The sequence below is a fragment of the Apium graveolens genome, chromosome 2 (genome assembly GCF_009905375.1).
Source record: "Apium graveolens cultivar Ventura chromosome 2, ASM990537v1, whole genome shotgun sequence".
In the NCBI taxonomy this organism is placed as follows: Eukaryota; Viridiplantae; Streptophyta; class Magnoliopsida; order Apiales; family Apiaceae; genus Apium; species Apium graveolens.
Genome location: NC_133648.1, coordinates 259,747,345 through 259,754,997, shown reverse-complemented (window position 1 = coordinate 259,754,997; position 7,653 = coordinate 259,747,345).

Genomic DNA, 7,653 nt, shown 5'->3' with positions numbered 1-7,653 from the left:
CGATAAGTAGTGATATGTGTGCATGCGTGTGCGAGAACACAAAAAATAACATCCTAGGGTTTGAGAGAGGCAAACATTTTTCTCACGGAGCCAGCTAGGGTTTTGGATTTTCGGAGCTATCAGGAGAGGTAAACCTTGGAAGATCAAAGCCCACAATTCGTCCAAGGAGAATCGAGGAATACAGTAGAGAACGTGGATTTGAATCACTTGCGCTGTAGCAATTAAGGTTAACGTTCTGTTCGAACTTTCTATAGAAATTCATATCATAAAATGCAGGGCCGAGATCTGTTGACCCAACAATTGGCATCAGAGCCTGGTTCTAGGTTTGGTATTTTATAATATGAAGTTCATGTCATAATTATATATATATATATGTATATAGTGGTATGCTTGTATTGATTCTGTGATGCAGGTTGTTATTCACTATTATGGCCATGTTTTAATTATGTGTTAGGATCCCACGTGGTTTAATCGTGGTTTTTTTTTATTATAATTAAGATCCCACGTGGTTTATCGTGGTTTTGTTGTAAATCACGAGGGTTGATCGTGATAGTCTTTTCTATTCTATTTTTGTAATCTTGTAGTCTCAATTTGTAATTGATCAAGGTTATGATCTAATGTAATAAAATAGGCTTATTCAGCTGTATTAAGTTGTATGTAATTGTTCGATCAACGAAGCTGTAAGAAACAGAGAATTTCCGCTGCTACATTCTGTTTTTGGGGAGCTTGGTTGTTTTGGCTGCAGGTTTGGCATATGATGTCCGATTTGGGCTTACAATACCTTTTCGTAAATGGCGGAAGATGCTGCAATATATCTAAAGATCTATTTCCCCAGTTTTCAAGTCATTCTGAGGATGCTTAGGCGTTCAACCGGGCTCTCGAAGATTTTCAGAAATTTTCGAAGGACGTTGATCAGGACATCCGTTGATGAGGACATCCGTTGATCAGGATATCCGTTAATGAGGACATCCGTTGATCAGGATATCTGTTGATAAGGACATCCATTGATGAGGACATCCGTTGATGAGGATATCCGTTGATCAGGACATCCGTTGATGAGGACATCCTTTGATTAGGAAATTCATTGATCATCTTATATGAGGCCATAATAGTGAATGAGCTTTATTAGATTCTACTGATCTTGATTATTGCTAATATATGTTTCTTGTCTGTGTTATTATGCCATGTGATACTAACCCTAGCATGCTAGAACGACATGGACATAGGAATGTTTTAAATGCTTTAATCATGCGAGTATGCTGCTGTGTTATGTGTTCTTTATTATTTACATATTACATGTCGAATTCGAAGAAATAACATAGGATGATGCATCTAGATTAAAATCCTTAAAGTAAATACTAAGTGGGAGAGGGAATTGATATGAAATCAAATCCCATGGTCTCCATTATTGTTTGTATGTAATTTAACATAGAGACAAATATAAATTATATATACGTCACCGATCATGACATGTAATTTATGGGGTCTAGAATGTTAAGGAGATTACTAGAACAAACTTCTTAAACTAATAACGAATATTGGAAGGTATACATGTCACCCATCGCGGAGTACCAAGTTTCATAGATTTCGGATAATTATAAGATATCATTTGATGGTATCTGGTATAATTATGATTTGAGATTTGATAATGGTATACACTGAGCTATGATAAATAATATTGACCACCCCAACGTGGCGTATTATTTAGTTAATAGGGCTGAAGTAACATTTAAACAAATTTAGGTGGTATACATGTCACCCATCGTGACATACCAGAAACTTATGGTGTTTAATGTTAGTGCATTAATTTTAATAATTGTTAGAGGAACCAATAAGTTTTAATATTTAATGCACCCTTTATGTGTTATGAGATGTTTTTATGCATGATTCTCAGGATACAATGGGGTTTAATCCACTGTTCACCATACTTAAGGATAACAAACTTACCGAACCTAACTATATTGAATGGAAACGAAATTTGGACATTCTATTGACTACTGAGGAGTACAAGTTTTGCACTTTTGAAACCAAGCCTGATCAGCCTGCTGCTGATGCTCCTGAAGATTAGAAAGAGTATTATAAGCGGTGGATTAAGGTTGATGAGATATCGCGATGTTACATTCTGGCAGAAATGTCGGGTATTTTGCAGCATCAACATCAGTCTATGGCCACTGCTGCGGATATGCTCTTTAATCTCAAGGAACTTTTTGGAGATCAGAATAGGGCTGCTAGGCAAATAGCCATGAAGGCTTTGATGAACACTCAGATGATTGAAGGAACGCCTCTATGGGATCATGTTCTCAAGATGATGTCTCATCTGAATGAGATAAAGATCCTTGGTGCTGAACTTGACGGGGAAACCCAGATTGACATTGTCCTTATGAGCTTGCCTAAGAGTTTTGAGCGGTCTCGCTTGAATTACAACATAAACAAGAGGTTGTATAGTCTCGCGGAACTTCTGACAAAACTTCGGGCAGCTGAAGGATTATTTAAGTAGAGTGTTCAAGTGAATATGGTTGAGAAAAGGTTCTTCCTCTAAACTGAAAGGTAAGAAGAAGAAGAAAAAGGCTCAGACACAGAAAGCTGAGAATGCAGTGGGAGTTCAAGGTGGTGTCAAAAAGCCTAAGGGAAAGTGCTTCAGGTGCAAGCAGTTAGGTCATTGGAAACATGATTGACCTCTTCCTAAGAAGATAAATAATACTGTTATGTCTCTTTTTCTAGTTACAGAAACATATATAGTGGCTATATCTATGAGCACTTGGTGTGTAGATACAGGATCCACTGATCATGTTTGTAATTCTATGCAGGGATTTCAACTATCCATAATGTTTAGATATGGTGAGATATACGTGCTCATGCTAGATGCTACGAAAGTAGCAGTAGTTGCAGTAGGAGTTATTCATTTATCTTTTGGTTCTGATAGGATTTTGGTTTTGAACAATTGTCTTTATGTACCTTCGTTCAGAAGAAATCTAATTTCGGTTTCTAAGCTTGCTATGGATGGTTATAATGTTTGTTTGGATCGTAATATTTCTATCATGATGAATAAATGAATTATATGTTCTGGTACAGTGCAAGACAATTTGTATATAATTAATCCTAGTCAACCTGCATTGCAACTACAATATAGGGAATTGAACAATACATCTTCTACATCTATTAAAAGAAAGGAACCTTCTAGTTTGAACCAAACATATCTTTGGCACTTGAGATTAGGTCTTATTAACTTGAGAAGGATTCAAAGACTGGTAGCAGACAGGCCTTTAAGCTCATTGGCAGTGGAGCCATTTCCAGTTTGTGAATCCTGCTTGGAAGGTAAAATGACTATTAAGCATTTCAAGGAAAAGGAGAATAGATCCAAAAAAGTGTTAGAATTGGTTCACACTGATTTATATGGACCCATAAATATCCAAGCAAGAGGTGGTTTTGAGTATTTTGTCACATTCATTGACGATTATTCAAGATATGGGTACGTTTATTTATTGCGCCGTAAGTCTGAGTGCTTTGAGAAGTTCAAAGAGTACAAAGCTGAAACAGAGAAGCGACTTGTTAAAAGTATCAAGTCACTATGATCAGATCGTAGTGGCGAATACTTGCTTGAAGAATTTAGGGAATATTTATTAGAGAATGGGATAGAATCCCAGATGACTGCACCAGGCACACCCCAGCAGAATGGTGTAGCAGAAAGAAGGAACCAGACTCTTTTAAAGAGTACTAGATTGATGATGAGTTATTCAGATTTACCCAAGTCATTTTGGGGACATGCCTTAGAAACAGCAGCTTATCTTCTAAACCTAGTACCTTCTAAATCGGTTCCTAAAACCCCCTTAGAATTGTGGACCGGGGACAAATCGAGTCTAAAACACATTCGAATATGGGGTTGTCCAGCACATGTGCTGAACAGGAACGTGACTAAGTTAAAATCTCGTACAGAAGTAAGGCTGTTTGTAAGCTACCCCATGAGAATGAAAGGTTATTTATTTTATAGTCCGAAGAATCGGGATGTCATTATAAGCATCAATGCTAGATTCTTAGAGCAAGACTATATAATAAATCACAAACCCATGAGTAGTGTCATTTTTGAGGAACTAGTGGGAGGGAAAGATATTACCCAGAAACCGATAATACAAGTTGAACAACCATAACAAAATGCACAAAATGTCATTAATACCGCACTAGTTCCTCATCGTAGTGGGAGGGTTATTCGTGAGCCTGAGATATTCATGTTTTTGGGAGAGTCTTCGGACATGGTCTCTAGTGAACATGATGATGATCCCTGGTCATACGAAGATGCACTGCAATGTAAAGATGCAGATCTTTGACAAAAGGCAATGGAATCTGAGATGGAATCAATGTATTCTAATCAGGTCTGGGAGCTCGTGGAACCACCCAAAGGTGTAAAACCCATTGGATGTAAGTGGATCAACAAGAAAAAGAGGGGATCAGATAAAAAGGTGAAAGCCTGGAAAGCAAGACTTGTTGCGAAAGTGTATACTCAGAAAGAAGGTATTGATTATGGGGAAAACTTTTCACCAGTGGTCATGCTTAAGTCAAACATTATTCTTTTATCTATAGTATCTCATCTCGATTATGACATTTGGAAAATGGATGTCAAGACAGCTTTCCCTAATGGAAGTCCTGAAGAAACCATCTATATGCAGCAACCAGAGGGATTCATTAAGGAAGTCCAAGAGCATCTTGTATGTAAGCTTAAGAAGTCTATTTATGGACTTAAACAAGCTTCTAGGTATTGAACATTCATTTTGATCAGGCAACCCACTCGTATGGGTTTTATCAAAGTTTAAGCAAAGCATGCGTGTACAAGAGATGTGAAGAAAATGCAGTGGTTTTTCTAGTGCTATATGTTGATGACATTTTGTTCATTGGAAACGATGTTAAGATGTTGTCTTCAATAAAGGCATGGTTCTTGAAACAATTCAAAATTAAGGACTTAGGTGAAGTGGCATACATCCTTGGGATCAAAGTAATAAGGGATCGCAAGAAAAGGATGTTGGCTTTATCTCAGGTGCCCTACATAGATGACGTATTAGCTCGTTTTAACATGCAAGACTCCAAGAAGGGTAATTTACCTTTCAGACATGGAGTTTCACTATCAAAGAGTCAGTGTCCTTTTACACCCAAGGAGATAGAGAACATGAAGGCAGTTCTTTATGCTTTAGCATGTGGAAGCCTAAGGTATGCCATGTTATATACGAGGCCTGATATATGTTTTGCCGTGGGCATGGATAGCAGATACCAGTCTAACCCATGATAGGAACATTAGAGTGCAGTAAAAACAATACTCAAGTACTTGCGAAGGATTAAGGAGTATATGTTAGTTTACAAGTCCTCGGATTTGTTGCCTCTGGGATATACCGATTCAGATTTCCATAAAGATAGGGATAAGAGAAAGTCCACCTCAGGATGTGTTTTTACCTTGGTAGGCGGAGTCGTAATATGAAGGAGTGTGAAGCAGAAATGCATTGCAGACTCAACCATGGAAACCGAGTATGTGGCAGCTAGTGAGGCCGCCAAAGAGGCTATATGTTTCCGAAAACTTCCTGCTGGATTTGGATGTAGTTCCTAATTTTCCATGACAAATCATGATTTATTGTGATAATACTAGAGCAGTGGCGAATACCAAGGAGGCACGGGCCCATAAGGCAGCGAAACACGTAGAGCGTAAGTATCACCTCATATGGCAGTTTGTTAAGCGAGGAGATATTATTGTGGCTGATATTGCGTGAAAGGATAACCGGGCAGATCCTTTCACGAAGATCTTACCACCTAGGGCTTTTCAGGAGCACGTGGAAGCGATATGAGTCAGACACTTGGTCACATAGTTATATATTTGGTGATGGATTGATTGTAATAAACACTGATATACTCAAAGAATAGCTTAAGTATAAGTGGGAGATTTTTAGGGTATATACTGAACTATTCATTTGTAGTATATAATAATCTTTTGAGAATCTTGAATGAAAGTTTTCACAATGTCTGTATATTATATATTGTAGATAATCTAGTATCAAATAGGATAGCAGAATATTAGATTATCAAACTCCTTATATAATATAATAAAAGGTTCACAGTCTAAGTGGTGTTAGACAAACCACTGGAACGACTGAAGTGTTATTTAGAAATAGTTTATCTTGACTATTGAATAATACTTGTGTATATTGACAGGATCAAAATAGTAGAATAGTTCTTTTATTCTGACAATAAAGAAGAACTAAGACTCTACGATATTATTATTGCTTAGGTTCTTAATCTGAATATAGTGAATGACACTTGTATTTAATGCACATGCCTTGATTCATATATTAAGTAATTTATTTTAAATTGCAAATTTATGTATTGGGCAATGACATTATATACAGAGTGGGATATTGACTATAAAAGGAAACCATATCCGAAGAATAGTTTCGGGTGATGATGTCCTCTTGAAAGCTCATAAAGATAATTGTGCTTTAGTCCTGCAGGTAGATTTGTTCTTGCACAATTATAAGATTGATTGGATGATCAAGGATATAAGATATTGATTAAATTGATTGTCAGAAATTAATTTAATCAATGGACATGCGATATCTTAAAATGGGCAATTTAGTAAGCAAATAATATGGGAGCTGAATTAAGTATTTAATTTATGGAGTTAGGAAAGATAGTGCAAATATTAATTATTTAGTGGATTGAATTAATATTGAATGACATCGGGATTGGCCCAGAATGTCATTGGGAGGCCCGACCTAATTATCCATGATCCCTACTGTATCCTATAAATATTCTAATTCTCCTGAATCCAAAAAAGGGGTGCGTGCATGTGTGCGAGAACACAAAAAATAACATCCTAGGGTTTGAGAGAGGCAAATGTTTTTCTCAAGGAGCTAGCTAGGGTTTGGGATTTTTGGAGCTATCAGGACAGATAAACCTTGGGAGATCGAAGCCCACATTTCGTCCAAGGAGAATCGAGGAATACAGTAGAATACGTGGATTAGAATCGCTTGCGCCGTAGATATTAAGGTTCATGTTCTGTTCGAACTCTCTATAGAAATTCATATCGCATAACACAGGGCGGAGAACCGTTGTCCCAACAAGAGGTGATCTCTAGCCACTGCTTCTGATCACTCCAAGCTCAAACACCAGCCAATCAACCAAACCCTGATACTGCATTGCTCTAGCGCCTGGACTGATAAAGGGTCCAATATATCTAGCTCTCTCTATGACATTCTGTGTTAGAGTTCTCACCCTAGTCTGAATGTCTGCAGAGGGAACATCCACTCCCTGGTATGGTCCAATAGACACACAGTCGAGATGGGCAGCTAGCTCAAGACTCTGCTCTCGGATCAATGCTCGGTTAACAGCTTGATGCACATGGTACGGTATGAGAGAAGAGGCACCTGAGGCAGAAATATGTGGCACTGGAGGTCTGGCAGAGGTGGCTCGGGGTCTGCAACCAGGTGGAAAGTCATGAATAATAGATACAGACATGGGAACCCAATGTGGACGAACACTCATCTCAGAAGGATGGTTAACCATGGTATAGATGTCTGCTGGGGGTGTAGGTGTCTCCTCATATACAACATCTAAAGTCTGTTCCTCAGAAATAGAATCCTCACGACCAGACTAATAACCTCGAGACGGGGGATCAGACAA